The 16,425-nt window shown below is 54.6% G+C and overlaps 1 protein-coding gene across 3 annotated transcripts in view; it reads right to left on the bottom strand.

Moving 5' to 3' along the window:
* Positions 1-16,425, bottom strand: part of MAP3K12 (mitogen-activated protein kinase kinase kinase 12) — an 88,827-nt gene that overhangs the window by 71,329 nt on the left and 1,073 nt on the right. The window lies entirely within an intron of this gene.

The following is a 16,425-nucleotide window of genomic DNA, read 5'->3' on the forward strand; positions in this document are numbered from 1 at the left end:
TCTTTTTTAGAAATTGGCATCACATTAGCAGTCCTTTAGTCGGCTGGTACAGAGGCTGTTTTAGGCAATAGTAGTTAGCAGTTCTACAGTTTCACATTTGAGCTCCTTCAGATCTCTTGGGTGAATCCCAGCTGGTCCTGGTGACTTATTACCATGTAATTTAGCAGTTTGTTCCAAAACCTCCTCTACTGACACCTCAATCTGGGACAGTTCCTCAGACTTGTCACCTAAAAAGAACGGCTCAGGTGTGGGAATCTCCCTCACATCCTCTGCAGTGAAGACCGATGCAAAGAATTCATTTAGCTTCTCCACAACGGCCTTGTCTTCCTTGAGCACTTCTTTAAAAAACCTGTCTTATAGTGATAGACTCAAGGAGCTCAATCTATTTAACTTAACAAAGAGAAGGTTAAGGGGTGACTTGATCCCAGTCTATAAGAACCTACCTGGCGCACAGAAATTTGATAATAGAGGGCTGCTCTGTCTAGCAGAGAAAGGTCTAACACAATCCAATGACTGGAAGTTGAAGCTAGACAAATTCAGACCAGAAATAAGGGACATGCTTTTAACAGTGAGGATAATTAACTATTGGAACAACTTGCCCAGGATCGTGGTGGATTCTCCATCACTGGAGATTTTAAAATCAAGGTTGGATGTTTTTCTAAAATATCTGCTCTGGTACAAACAGAAGTTCATTCAGGGAAGTCCCACGGGCTGTGTTACACAGGAGGCCAGACCAGATGATCAAAGTGGGTCCCATCTGGCCTTTGAATCTATGAAGGTCACATCAGAGATCAATAACAGAGCCGTGAATTGAACTCCTGTCTCTCAAGCCCCAAATTAGCACCCTGACCATTTCCTCTCTAATGTCTACCAGCACTGTGAGGGATAATTTAATGTGTAATTCAGAAACACCATTGTCAGGAGGGTGCCGTGCTTAAAGGTGCCAGGCTGAGACTGGTGGCAGTGTCACCAGCTATCACGATTTTATCCTAAGTCTTGTGATATTCAGCTGCTGTCCCTCAAGCCCCAGCCCCTGGAGTCATGGCATGCTGGAAGGACATAGGAACAGCCAGACTGGGTCAGACCAATGGTCCATCCAGCCCAGTATCCTGTCTTCCGACAGTGGCCCACGTCAGGGGCTTCAGAGGAAAAGAATCTGAGGTTTCCTGCAGACGTGACCCCTTGGGGCTCAGAAGCCCAAGAAAAAGAACCCAAAGTTGATCATTCTTCTTTTGATCTCACAATTTTTAAGCCAAGCCAGTGGTTTCGGAGCGGCCTGAGCCACGATTTCTGAGTCCTTGTGGCTGCCAATGCTGCACTCCTGGAAGATTCCAAATAGTGCGTGGGGTGGGGGGGGGGTCTCAGTGACAGCACCTGGGTGCTGAGCTCTGTGGAGAACCTCTCACACACCTTATCTGCACTGGGAATTTAGCCCAAAGAGCAAACCCGTCACTCAGGGATTGAACTCACAAACCCTGGGTTTAGCAGGCCAATGCTCCAACCACTGGGCTGTCCCTCCCCCCATATCCTGGTGTGGTGCAACTTGTCCCAGGGTCCAACTCGGCTAAGATGCTGCTTGGCGTTTCAGGGCAGCAGCAAAGACTCCCTCTAGGGGCAGACCAGTCTCTAGGGCCCATGCTGGTCTCGGTCCCTCCGCTTCGTCTGCCAGCCAGTGGAACCTGAGATCCACCAAACTCATTTCACGGATGGAGCCGCCTCAGAAGGGAAGGTCTTCCGGGGCCAGCGACCTGAGCGGGACTTAAGCTGCTGACCCACCAGTGACAGCCCTGGAGCCCGCACCACATTCAGTTTCCTTGTAAATGCGGCCATAATCCCCTGATGAGTGTTAGCGAGCCCCCCTCTGTGCCCGCTCCACAGCAGTCATGGGGTGGTACAGCTCAAATCTGAGCATCTTCCAGTGCTGAGCTCTGCAGGTCCCTGATTCGATCCCTGGCTGGTGGCCACAACGCTTATTTGAGTGCTTGACGCAAGTAGGGTGACCAGATGTCCCGATTTTATAGGGAAAGTCCCGATATTCGGGGCTTTTTCTTATTCAGGTGCCTATTACCCCCCACCCCCTTTCCCGATTTTTCACACTTTCTCTCTGGTCACCCAAGACGCAAGCACCACTGGGTGAGATCCTAAGGGTGCACATGCCACCTTAATTCAGCTCCCCTCGGCCTCTGCCCCGTGCATTCAATCGCATGATCACCTGCTATTTTTCCCACAGGACCCCTGCCTCATTACGTGAGTGCCGGCCATCCTGTGCCCTGACTGAGCAGCTCTGCAATATTTCTTTTCATCCTGTTCATTCAGCGTGTGACCGCACATACCACCCAACCCCTGCAAGTCAGGACTCCTGGGTTCGAGCCCCGGCTCTGAAATGGCAGTAGGACCAAGTGGTTAGAGCAAAGACTGGGAGTCAGGACTCCGGGGTTCCAGCCCAACTCGACCACCGACCCACTGTGAGACAGGAGCTCAGTCACTTCCCCTCTCTGTCCCTTGCTTTCTATTGTTAGCTGTAGCGTTTAGGAGCCACAGTCATGGGGTAGCCCTATGGCGCTCGCACCGGCATTCATTCCTGGCTTCATCTCCCCATCATGCAAGTGACTTGGAAGCATAAATCCTGGCGATTTTGAAAACTGGGCCCATTACCCTTCGTTTTAGAGAGGGGAGATGGAAGCAAAGGGCCAGGCCAACATTTGCACATGCGTCCACTGATGTCGCGTTAAAACAAAGAACAAGAAAACGGGCGAAAAAAGAAAAAGGAAATTTTACCATGTGCAACCATGAGACCTGCCCACGTGAGTCATCAGCCAGGCCAGGCCCCGTGACCTTGGAAGCTACCACACAGGAACAACTGCTAGCCATGGACACGCTGTTACTTGCCAACGTGCTTGGCAGAGTGCATCCAGCTATATGCCAGACAGCATAGGCTGCTGGGCCTTGTGGTTCTGCTCCTGGCTTGGGCACGTGGTCTAGGGATTAGAGTCATAACACCCCCATCTCGCTCTTCTGTAGCACTTTCCATCCACAGCTCTCCAAACACTTTACAAGGGAGGTCAGGATCGTTATGGTGGTGGTTACAGATAGCATAGCCGGGGCCGTAATTCTGGCACGTCCACTCTGAAAGGCAATGTGGATGAGAGAGACCATACGTGGCCACCTTAAAGAGCTGAGATTTGAACTCCTGACTCCCAGAAAGGGACACCTTCCCCTAGGCTCAAAGTCTCATGTATATTTTTTCATCTCAGGGCTTGTAAAAATAAGGTCCTGTTTTACGGGACCTGACCCTGTCCTGAGAGTGTCAGAATGGGGCAGAGGGGGCTGACTCTATGGGGCAAGCTCCCCTCCCCGATCACACCTCTTCCCCCACCCCTTCATGCTCATGTGACATCCCCATGGCACCTACAGCCACTTTCTTACCTGGCAAACTAACACCAGGGAAGTCTCCCTGTGTTTTCAGCTATTGCTCACCGGGATTGAGCAGCTGGGAACGAACAGACCCAGAAAGCAGCCCTCCAGGGACCAGCAAGTACCTCCCGCCCACAGCTGGGCAACCCCTGCCACAGAGCAGGGTACTTCCTGATCAGCTGGAAACAACATCAGGAAGGCGATCAGTGAAGGTTGGCGATTGAAGTGGGGGCGTACAGGAAGCACACAGGGATGGGGCCCTTCTAGGCAGTATCATCTAGTGGGTACAACACTGGACTGGGTCTGAGACCTAAGCTGTATTCCCGGCTCTGCCTCTGGGTGACCTTGGACAAGTCACTGCCCCTCTCTGTTCCTCAGTTTCCCCATATGGAAAATGGGGATCATGATACTAATTGTGAAGCGCTTTGAGATCTGCTGATGAAAAGGGCTAAATCAGAGCTAGAGATGGTTGCCATTATCCTAGCAGTGAGGAGGAGGGTGTGCTGGGGGGACTCAAGCAGGGATCCTGGCAAAGGAAGGCGGTTTAAATGGGCAGTGCAGGTGGAGTAGGTTTGGTAGCATAAGAGCTGGAGGTAGGAAATGGTGACTCTGAGGCAATTGGGGAAGGTTTTCACCAGCCCGGAGGGTCAGAATTTACTCCAGGCAAAGTCCTGACCTATTTAACAGAGCCGGGGAGACCTCTCCTTGGGGCAGAGACCATCTTCTGTTCTGCGTTTGTACAGCGCCAAGCACAATGCACTCACAGCCTGTGACTGGAGCTCCGAGGCGCTGCAGAGCATAAAAACCCACTGTCACACAGTGAATCTGTTGCGGAGCTGGGCTAGAACCCAGGAGTCCTGACTCCCAGTCTTTGCTCTAGCCACTCGACCCTACGGCCATCCCAGAGCCAGAATTCGGGAGTCCTGACTTCCAGCCCTCATACTCTAACCCTCCCCTGCACCGTGCCAGGATTAGAACCCACAAATCCTGACTCCCAGCCCCCTTGCTGTGACTGCTAGACACCCCCCCCACACACAGCTGGGATGAGAACCCAAGGGTCCTGACTCCCAACAGCCCCGAAGTCACCCCTCCTGCAGAGCCCGCCAGCGAGGAGAGCGAAAAGCAGAAGGGATCAGCCATGCAGAGAAGCCAGGGTTTTGTAACCATCCCCCCTCCCCCCACAGCCCCCTGGGAGCTCCCCTCCCCCGCCATAATGGACGCTAATGGATTTTTGGGCTCCTGTCTCACATTAGACTGCGCAGCCTGGTCGAGTCTCTGACTGCGCGCGCATCTCTGCCCCCCCACCCAGCCCGGCCATTTCTCTGACCCCCACCCAGCAATCAGTCAATGGAGGGAGTGGAAGGGAGAAAGCAGGTTGAGATGCAGCCCTTCCCCCTCCCCCACCTCTGCCTCAGGCCTCGTTAGCTGGGTCCAGATTGCACAGATGGGCAGCAGGGACCCCCACCAGCTGCCAGCTGCCAGGCCTGCCTCTGAGCTGGGGGGCGGGAGGGGGGGGGAGGTGAAGCAGCATCCAAACCACTCCCCCCTTTGTCCTGAGAGCACCCTTAAAGGGACCCTGACCATGCAGATTCTTGGGGGGGTAGGCTGGGATGCCCAGGCTGCAGCAGAACCCCCCCGCCCCGGCCAGCTTCCACAGACCAGGGACAATGCTGACCCCAAGCCCCCAGGGTGCTGAGACTCAGTGTCCCCACAACAAAACCTGCTCACGCTTCTCCCCTCCCTCAGCTGTACCCCTCCCCGTGTCCTGTGAGCATCACAAAATTCCGCCCCCCCCACACACCCCTCTGCCACCAGCCTCCCTGCAGAGATCTGCCCCTGTGTCCATCCCTAGAACCAGTCCTTGCAGGCACCCGTTCCTGGCCTCAGCTGCTCTCTCCTGAGCTCAGAGACGGGGTTAGAGCTGCAGTGGGGTCCTCTCCTGAGCCCAGCTTTACCCCTCTGGTGGGAACAGCGCGATCCACTGGAAGGAAAGGGTCTCTTGTGATCAGGGCTGCTCACGCCACCAGTGAGGTTTGAACCCAGGAATCTTAGCAGCGAAAGCAGCTGCCTCTTGAGCTAAAGAGCAACTGCGGTTACAGCTTCCTTGGCCTCTTATGCAGAAAGGCCACGAGAGGGGGACAAAGACGAGAACTGGGCAGATCCACCGGGGCCAGAAAACACCAATTCATCGAAAGTGCAACTTTTTGCACAAACGTGGTGGTTTCGACTTGCCTTTGGAAGGTTCCTCAGGCCCAGGATGAAATGTCAGATCAAAGCCAGAGAGAGAACGCACACATGCATGCCACTGGACTACACCCAACAGCCTGCTAGTCAGGGCACTACCCTAGGATACGGAAAACATGGGATCAAGTCCCTGAGCTCTAGATCAGGCAACACTGGGATCTGAACCCAGGCCTTTTGTATCCCAGATGAGTGCCCCAACCACTGGCTCCATCCAGTGCGGGATGTGTGTGTGTTAGGGGAACAAGTTTGGGAATCAATAGATTTTAAGGCTGGAAGAGACCATTACAAACATCTAGTCTGCCCTTGAGTATAACCCAGGCTGGAGAGCCTCACCCAGCAATCCCTGCATCCAGCCCATAGTTTGGGGTTGAGCTACAGTTTGGGGGAGGGATAGCTCAGTGGTTTGAGCATTGGCCTTCTAAACCAAGGGTTGTGAGTTCAATCCTTGAGGGGGCCTATCATAAATATAAAGGGAAGGGTAACTCCTGGCCAGAGGCAAAACCCCTTCACCTGTAAAGGGTTAAGAAGCTAAGGTAACCTTGCTGGCACCTGACCCAAAATCACCAATGAGGGGACAAGATACTTTCATATCTGGCAGGGGGGAAACAAAGGGGTCGGTCTGTCTGTGTGATGCTTTTGCTGGGAACAGATCAGAAATGCAAGCCTTACCACTCCTGTTAAATTAGTAAGTAATCTAGCTAGAAAATGCGTTAGATTTTCTTTTGTTTAATGGCTGGTAAAATAAGCTGTGCTGGAGGGAATGTATATTCCTGTTTTTGTGTCTTTTTGTAACTTAAGGTTTTGCCTAGAGGGATTCTCTATGTTTTGAATCTGATTAACCTGTAAGGTATTTACCATCCTGATTTTACAGAGGTGATTGTTTTACCTTTTCTTTAATCAAAATTCTTCTTTTAAGAACCTGATTGATTTTTCATTGTTCTTAAGATCCAAGGGTTTGAATCTGTGTTCACCTGGGCCAATTGGTGAGGATTATTGTCGAGCCTTCCCCAGGAAAGGGGGTGTAGGGTTTGGGGGGATATTTTGGGGGAAGACGTCTCCAACTGGTCTCTTTCCCTGTTCTTTGTTTAACACACTTGATGGTGGCAGCATATTGTTCAAGGACAAGGCAAAGTTTGTACCTTGGGGAAGTTTTTAACCTAAGCAGGTAAGAATAAGCTTTGGGGGTCTTTCATGCAGGTCCCCACATCTGTACCCTAGAGTTCAGAGTGGGGAAGGAACCTTGACAGGGCCATTTAGGGATCTGGGGCAAAAATTGGGGATTGGTCCTGCTCTGAGCAGGGGGTTGGACTAGATGACCTCCTGAGGTTCCTTCCAACCCTGATATTCTATGACACAGCATAACTGTTCTAGGAAGTCTTGGTTCCAACCCCAAGTGATAGAGAATCCTCCACATCCATCAGTAAGTTGCTACAATGGTAAATCACCGTCACCTTATTTCTAGCCTGAATTTATCTAGCTTCAGCTTGAGGACTTTGCCTTTATCTGGTAGAATCAAGAGCCTTCTCCTATGTGAAATCGCCTCCCCATGTAGGATCGTGATCAAGTCATGCAGGGACCATTTGACTGGCTAGCTTGACCCTTCTGCCAAGCAGAGGCTGGAGAATTCACCCTATGACTCCTGCATCGAGCCGCAACATCTGGCTGAGTTCGAGCATCGTTTCCGTGTGCCTGGAATGTGCCTCTGTACGACAACATTTGTGCTTATTTCTGCAGAGCCAGCAAAACAGACACTGTCTGGGGCTCCCTCTGGTGGCTCTGTAATAAACCCCCTTTGCAGAGATTACCTACGCTAAAAGGTGCGTATTGTTACTGTGGCCACTGAAAGTATATATACTTTCGAAGCTACGTTGTGTCAGCCACCGCAGCCATTCATCAAGGGGCCCCCAACAAATCACCAGATTGGCTTAAAAATAATAATAAATGTTGGGTTCTTTTCACTGGCCGCCTGGGTTGGGGGTATTTAGGAGTCACAATCTCAAGATCTTCCTTCTTCATCTCAAGACCTAGAAATGGACATTACTTTCTTAAATGGAAGCTGCGTTTCTCTTGTCATCTCAGGACTCCGTGAGCTGGGGCTTTCAGAAAAACACCAACTATCGCAAGACTTGGCTAGGAAACGTTTTCCCTTTCACTCGGGATTTTAAAGCCAGCACCATGTGCAACGGGGACCCTGATTCCTGCTTAAGGCCCAGAAGAGCTTCCACAATGCAAATGATCAATAGTAAACCGTATGCAGCGTTGAACCTAAGCTATTTGATCCTCTCTCTTTTGTTGTTTTTGGCAGAGAAGCCATTTACCAAGCAGAACACCTAGTTTTACTGTCCGACTGTTATGTTCACAGCACATGTTAGTTAAAAACGTCAGGAACTCTTACTGGAACATCGCATCACCCTATTTGATTTCTTAAAATCCAGCACCTTAACACACCAGAAACCAAAACCAGAGAGAGACAAAGCAGGCTGCTCCCTAAGACAGTTAGGCCCCAGTTGTCCTGCCTTGCTCCAGCTCTTTGCAGATTGCTGACACCCAGATTCCATGCTTCCCTACAAAGTCCCCTAGGCTGCCAGCAGGACCAGGAAACCCGCTGAGGATTTAAGGTGATGGCTTACAATTTTAATATAGGTTTCAACCCACCCCACCTACCAAATCAACCCTGCAGATTTCTGATGTCTACGGCCATCTTGCCTATTAACATTTACACAGACACCTGCCTTTTATACAGCCATCCTGTAACAACTTTCACTCACGCTCCACCTATCTAAGGTACTTATCTGCCCCTGTTACCACAGTGTTTGAGCACCTTACACACTTTAATGTATTTATTCCCACAACCCCTGAGAGGCAGGGCAGGGCTGTTATCCCCACTGTAAAGATGGGAAACTGAGGCACAGAGAGGCTCAGCTCCTCAATGGCATCTGGCACCTAACTCCCATGGTCTAAATACCGTTCAGGTGACTTGCACAAACCGGGGATGTGGAATGCCATTTACAGTTGGACGCCCCAGGGGAGGGGAGAGGAGAAAAAGGGGATGTCGGGTCCTGTCCCCAGCAGATGATAGAGCCTGGGGTGGGGGAGTTGTAGAATGAACCCACCCCGCACTCAGCCTGCAGTGGTGGCTCCTGTCCCCTGGGGCTGGCCTGGCTCCATGCTCAGGCCCTATTGGCTCTCACCACAGCACGCAGGCGGGCCACTCCCTCCCTTCATGATGACCAGGGATGCTCCACCCCATGCCTGGCCCCGGTGCTGCTGGATCGGCTGCCCCAGGCTGGGCTGTGGCTGGCCAAAATGTGGTCAGGCCATGCCCGGGTAGCCCCCGGCTCTGCAGCCTACGTGCCCAAGGTCACACAGGAAAGTCTACAGAAGAACCAAGCTTTCCCACATCCCAGGCTAGAGTCATCCTTCTTCTCTCAGAGCTCACTCCCTCACTAGACTGCCCTCTCCCCCTGCACAACACCTCCCACCCCCCTGCACAGCCCCCCCACCCCCAGCCTGAGGGGGGAGGCCCATTCCTAGCGTATCGGAACAGCATCAAACCAGCCCGGATTTAAAGGCAAATCTCGAGGACAATTTAGAGGCATGGGCATAGTCAAGGTTTCTGAAAGCTTTCCCGAGGGAGGGGAGTGTGGTCTAGGGGTTAGCTCAGAAGTTGGGAAGCCAGGACTCCTGGATTCTGTTCCTGGCTTTGAGGGTGGAAATGTCATCTAGTGGTTAGATCCGGGGTCTGGGAAGCCCGGATTCCTGGCTCTGGGAAGGCGGTGTGGTCCAGGGGATAGAGCAGGGCATAGGAAGTCAGGACACCTGGGTTCTATTCCCTGCTCTGCCACTGACTCACTGTACAGCTTCGGACAAGTCACTTCCTGCTCTGGGCACATTTCCCCTTCTGTAAAACAGGGATAATAAAACTTACCCACCCTCCACAGGGAGGGGTTGTAAATGGTGCAAGCCCGTGTCCTGCGACAGGGAGACAATCCCACCACTGCCTAGAGCTCGCTGTGTAATCTCCATGGGCAGTGTGGCCTAATGAATAGAGCACTGGCCTGGGATTCAGGACTCCTGGGCTCTATTCCTGGCTCTTAGACAAGGCACTTCCCCTCTCTGGGCGTCAGTTTCCCCTCCCACTCTGCCTATTTAGACAGAGCTCTCTGGGGCAGGGACTGTGTCTGTGCAATGCCTGGCACGACAGGGCCCCCCATCTGAGCTAGGGCCACTAGGCACAACCATGACACTACTTCTCCCAGTGCCAACACCACAAAGCATCCCCAGTGAGCCCTCTCCTGCCTTGGGGTCACGTCCCTCAGATGCCCACAGAAATAAATCCCTGCTCGTCCTTGCACGAGTGTAACGACCACGGGGCCGCACTGGCCCTGCTCATTCCATGGGGTGATGTTTGAAATACACAAGGGGATGGATGCCAGCTCTGGGGCCCATGGCCAGCCCCCAGCTGCAGGGCCACCAATAGCACAGCATGGTGGTGCATGGACAGAGACACGTCTGCCCCCCGTGTCGAGAAGCTGGGGATTGAGATACGCTGCCCCACTCCAGCGCCATCCAGGATCTCAAAGCGTTTTGCAAACGAACTTCCATCCAGCACAGCAACCCCCTTGGAAGGCAAGAATTACAGCAGCCCCTGCTTGTCGAGCCCAGTCACCTCTACACCACTCTGCCAATGCACTTCATTCCTCACCCCCAGCCCCCTCTGCCACTCCAGCCCTGCGATCCCCGTCAGCTCTGCCAATGCACCTCGCCCCTGAACCCCAGCCCCCTCTGTTACCCCAGTGTGGGGATCCCCCTCAGCTCTGCCAATGCACCTCGACCCTGAACCCCAGCCCCCTCTGTTACCCCAGTGTGGGGATCCCCCTCAGCTCTGCCAATGCACCTCGCCCCTGAACCCCAGCCCCCTCTGCCACTCCAGCCCTGCGATCCCCGTCAGCTCTGCCAATGCACCTCGCCCCTGAACCCCAGCCCCCCCTGCCACTCCAGCCCTGCGATCCCCGTCAGCCCTGCCAATGCACCTCGCCCCTGAACCCCAGCCCCCTCTGTTACCCCAGTGTGGGGATCCCCCTCAGCTCTGCCAATGCACCTCGCCCCTGAACCCCAGCCCCCTCTGTTACCCCAGTGTGGGGATCCCCCTCAGCTCTGCCAATGCACCTCGCCCCTGAACCCCAGCCCCCTCTGTTACCCCAGTGTGGGGATCCCCCTCAGCTCTGCCAATGCACCTCGCCCCTGAACCCCAGCCCCCTCTGCCACTCCAGCCTTGGGATCCCCTCAGCTCTGCCAACACATTTTGCCCCGACCCCCAGCTAGTCCAGTCCTACGATTCCCATCCACGCACGCACAAAGCAATGCCAATGCCCTGCAACCCTAACCCTGACGCATGGAGCACGCAGCCTGCTATCCACTGAATGGTGTAAGATCCACGTGCCTGCCCTGTTGCTGTTGCCCTCTAGTGGCAGTTCTACATGCATCCGATGAAGTGAGCTGTAGCTCACGAAAGCTCATGCTCAAATAAATTGGTTAGTCTCTAAGGTGCCACAAGTCCTCCTTTTCTTTCTGCGAATACAGACTAACACGGCTGCTCCTCTGAAACCAGTTCTACTTATAGTAGCTCTTAGTGCAACAGGAAGTGCCTTTGGAACTACACTACCCAGAATTCCTACCAGGATGGAGTGGGCATGTCAGAGAGTGAACTATAAAGCCTGATGGTACAGAGAACATGGAAATCTCTGACTTCCCTCCTGAAGGCAAGAACCCCAGAGCAAAGATCTGCTTCAAGCTGCAGCCCTGAGTCTGTGCTGGAGTCCTTGCAATCTGGGAAAAGACCAAGCTACAAATTTAATTCCCCTGCCCCATGGTGGGTGCAGGAAAATCACAGTGAAGGTCTCGGTGGCAGATCTATTTTAATGGCCTCTTACCCCCAAACCTCTTTACTATCCAGATGGGAACATGGCCTAGTGCTTGGAGCAGGGGACTTGCAATCAGGACTCCTGGGTTCCATTGCCATCTCTGCTCCCATTCAGCACGTGACCTCAACATGCCTCTTCCCCCTTCCCAGCCCCCACGCCTGCTACCCCTTCCCCCATGAAATGGGGACAGTGATACTTTCTGAAGCAGATTAGCATCCGCCCCCCGCAGCCAGTCAGGGAGACAGACGTGCACCCCCCCCCCCAAAAAAAAGGTCACTTGTCTGCCCCTATCACTGCAACATGCACCCTGGACCCCGCCAGAACTAGGGGGACCTCTTGGGGAGAAATTCCCTCCAGAAGCACAATCAGGTTTGGGACCTTGCAACATCCAGGCAACGGGGCACGTGGCAGCTTGACCCCCTCAGCTGCCATGGACCCCACCCCACACCAGTGGTAGCCTGGAAACAGAATGGATGGGAGGGGAAGAAATGGATCCAACCGTGTGGAAATGGTCCCCTGGGGATCAGAAAGGGACCTCACCGCTCTCCTCTCCGACAGGCCACATTGTTTTAGGAAGACTTTTCTCCTCCCTAAAGCGCTGCGATTGGCAACTGCCAGAGGCAAGAAACCAGAACCAAGAGGGACCTGAACTGGCCCAGCGTGGCAGGAGATGGGGGTATGAAGTTAGATGGTCACTGGGCCGATCCGGGGAGGCAGGGACCCCGGCCTAGATGGGCCCGGCGGGGAGTCTGATCCATAGTGGTAAGATCTGGGTTCCTCCATCTCCTTCAGCTGGGCCAAGACAGGACAGGCTCCCACCCGTCATTGCTCTCAGGGATTCCTTCTCTCTCCAAGCAGGGATGTGCCTGAGCGAGGGGGCCTGTTCTCCCTGCTCACGACCCTCCCGTCTGGGACACAGTCCTGGAGCTGAGGCATCAGATCGCCACCTCCAGCGCCACCTTCTAGATCAGCTGGGACGTGGCCAGGTCCTGGTGCCTGCTGACACCCACCCCTGCCCCTTTCCGAGCAGGAGGCTGGAGTAGTGGTGTGCAGTGCCCCCTGCTGGGCTCTGTCAGGGGCTGCAACCCATTCCCCTCAGCTTGCAAAGGGACACCAAGGTGAATGATCCAACTGGGATGGCTCATTCCCCCCTTCCCAAGCCTGGCCAAGAGATGGCTCTGCCGCACTCCCCTCCTGGAGAATGCTCTCAGGGACACCCCCTGGGCTGGACCCCTCCTGGTGCAGCTACAGCGGCTTTCCAAGGAGGATCCTGGGAACTACAGGCCAGTCAGCCTCACTTCAGTCCCTGGAAAAATCATGGAGCAGGTCCTCAAAGAATCAATCCTGAAGCACTTGCATGAGAGGAAAGTGATCAGGAACAGCCAGCATGGATTCACCAAGGGAAGGTCATGCCTGACTAATCTAATCGCCTTCTATGATGAGATTACTGGTTCTGTGGATGAAGGGAAAGCAGTGGATGTATTGTTTCTTGACTTTAGCAAAGCTTTTGACACAGTCTCCCACAGTATTCTTGTCAGCAAGTTAAGGAAGTATGGGCTGGATGAATGCACTACAAGGTGGGTAGAAAGCTGGCTAGATTGTCGGGCTCAACGGGTAGTTATCAATGGCTCCATGTCTAGTTGGCAGCCGGTATCAAGTGGAGTGCCCCAAGGGTCGGTCCTGGGGCCGGTTTTGTTCAATATCTTCATAAATGATCTGGAGGATGGTGTGGATTGCACTCTCAGCAAATTTGTGGATGATACTAAACTGGGAGGAGTGGTAGATACGCTGGAGGGGAGGGATAGGATACAGAAGGACCTAGACAAATTGGAGGATTGGGCCAAAAGAAATCTGATGAGGTTCAATAAGGATAAGTGCAGGGTCCTGCACTTAGGACGGAAGAACCCAATGCACAGCTACAGACTAGGGACCGAATGGCTAGGCAGCAGTTCTGCGGAAAAGGACCTAGGGGTGACAGTGGACGAGAAGCTGGATATGAGTCAGCAGTGTGCCCTTGTTGCCAAGAAGGCCAATGGCATTTTGGGATGTATAAGTAGGGGCATAGCGAGCAGATCGAGGGACGTGATCGTTCCCCTCTATTTGACATTGGTGAGGCCTCATCTGGAGTACTGTGTCCAGTTTTGGGCCCCACACTTCAAGAAGGATGTGGATAAATTGGAGAGAGTCCAGCGAAGGGCAACAAAAATGATTAGGGGTCTGGAACACATGAGTTATGAGGAGAGGCTGAGGGAGCTGGGATTGTTTAGCTTGCAGAAGAGAAGAATGAGGGGGGATTTGATAGCTGCTTTCAACTACCTGAAAGGGGGTTCCAAAGAGGATGGCTCTAGACTGTTCTCAATGGTATCAGATGACAGAACGAGGAGTAATGGTCTCAAGCTGCAGTGGGGGAGGTTTAGATTGGATATTAGGAAAAACTTTTTCACTAAGAGGGTGGTGAAACACTGGAATGCGTTACGTAGGGAGGTGGTAGAATCTCCTTCCTTAGAGGTTTTTAAGGTCAGGCTTGACAAAGCCCTGGCTGGGATGATTTAACTGGGAATTGGTCCTGCTTCAAGCAGGGGGTTGGACTAGATGACCTTCTGGGGTCCCTTCCAACCCTTATATTCTATGATTCTATGATTTCCCCTCAAGTGACCTGGACTCCACGTGTCAGAACCGAGCAGCACACCTGAATGCTGGCAAGGGCTCTGGGTAAGGGATCCGGAGCATTCCCCCTCTTCCCCTGCAGATCCCATCTCTCTCCACCCCTAGCTGGACCCGACAGTCTTTGCCTCCAGCCCGCTGGTTCAAATCTAGCTCTGCTCGGAGGGCTGGAAGTTCCCTTCATGAAATGAGCTGGTGGGTTCTCAGACCAGCTCCCAGCACAGTCCCATCCCAAAGCGCGCAGCCCTCTTGGCTTGAATCGAACCCCTCTTGTTGGGGGCCTCAGCCGACAAGCCAAGCTTTCACAGGGGCTGTGTATGGGGGGGGGGGTTACTTGTCCCTCCTGCTGCTCCCCTCCCTCCTGCCCTCCCTGCTCTGGGCCTACCCAGAGGCCTCTGGGCCTGTCAAGCCAACACAGAAAGTGATGGGGAGTAGCAGTCACCCATGTAATGATGAGGATGTCCTCAGCAGATGGGGGAGTCCTCTCCAGCAAAAGGGGACAGAAGCCAGGGGGGAGGAAGGGGACTAGGACACATCACCTCCCTTTCCCTCCCAGTTCTGGTGCCCAGCATCCCAGGGGCTAGAGGAGGGAGAAGTGGTTCTGTCTGAAGGAACATCCCTCCCTCTGCAGCAGCAGAGTAGGGGGTGGGGAATCTCGTGGGGGGCACCAATGGATGAGTGACGGGCAGATCCAGACCCAGAGGGGGATGGATGGAGAGGGGCTGGGATTAAACTAAGGGGGAGTCCACAGCTCTTCCTCCTCTCTCTGTCCCTGGCTTGGGGGGCAGCTCCCCCTTCTCTTTGGCAGCTGCACTGAGAGCGCCCCCTGCTGTCTCACGTTGTGTTAGCCCCTGGATAGGGTCATTTCTGGGCATGGCTGCTTCTCCCCACTGGGAGCCCAGTCCCCATCTTTCAGATGGACAGAGCAGGGTCCTACTCGCTCCCGCACCAGGCTTCCCTCTCTTTCAGCTCCCAGCTCCCACCCCCAGGGCCACCTGGCCCTCTGCATCCTCTAGGACATCCACCCGACCAGCACTGCCTCAGGGCAAGGAGGGAGACCTGGGTACGCAGAGGCGGCCAGAACAGCAGCTCCTCCAGGGCCTGCGTACCCAGCACAGATGGGCATGCAGTGGGGACCAGAGCGGGCACAAGCGTGTGCCGAGGCTGCCAGCCTCCACAGCCATATTGGCCTTTCAATCTCTCCCCCACACATCCTGGAGTGTCCATGTTGCTGGCGGTGTATTGGCACCTGGGGGAAGGGGGCATCTCACCAAAGGATCCAGCCGGGGAGGGGGGAATGGAGGACCCCACCAAGGATCTGAACACCAGCGGCTTGCAACACAACTCACCTCTGTTCCCCATCAGCACCGCCCTCCCGCCCCCAGGAAAATCAGGGTGAATAACTCAGATTGCATCCCCATCCCCTCCTCCCAGCTACCATATGAGCGTGTCCAGGGTCCTCCCCCAGACCCCAAAACAACCTGCCCAGGGTGGTGGAGGTGAACCCTCCCCAAGCAGTGATTGGAGCTCACCGAGGGGGAAGTGCGACCGCTCTGCCCTCACACACAAAACAGCCCCGGTACCAGGGGCCAGGCCTGGGGGTGGGGGGAGTCAGCCCTGCCCCTGCATCCCTGCCCTGTGGGGGGAGGGGGCCCTCAAGCTGTAGCTCGGCCCAGCAGCAATTGGAGCATGCACAGGACAAGCCCTGCCCCCCCCCTTCCTCCATCCCCAGCACTGCCCCCCCCTCCATCCCTGCCCCTCTCCTCCATCCCCAGCACTGGCCCCCTCCCCCCATCCCTGCCCCTCTCCTCCATCCCCAGCACTGGGCCCCCCATCCCTGCCCCTTTCCTCCATCCCCAGCACTGGCCCCCCTCCATCCATGCCCCTCTCCTCCATCCCCAGCACTGGGCCCCCCCATCCCTGCCCCGCTCCTCCATCCCCAGCACTGGGCCCCCCTCCATCCCTGCCCCCCATCCTCCATCCCCAGCACTGGTCCCCCCTCCATCCCTGCCCCCCATCCTCCATCCCCAGCACTGGGCCCCCCCTCCATCCCTGCCCCCCATCCTCCATCTCCAGCACTGGGCCCCCCCCTCCATCCCTGCCCCCCATCCTCCATCCGCAGCACTGGTCCCCCCCTCCATCCCTGCCCCGCTCCTCCATCCCCAGCACTGGGCCCCCC

This window comes from Caretta caretta, chromosome 20 (assembly GCF_965140235.1).
Source record: "Caretta caretta isolate rCarCar2 chromosome 20, rCarCar1.hap1, whole genome shotgun sequence".
NCBI classification, from domain to species: Eukaryota; Metazoa; Chordata; order Testudines; family Cheloniidae; genus Caretta; species Caretta caretta.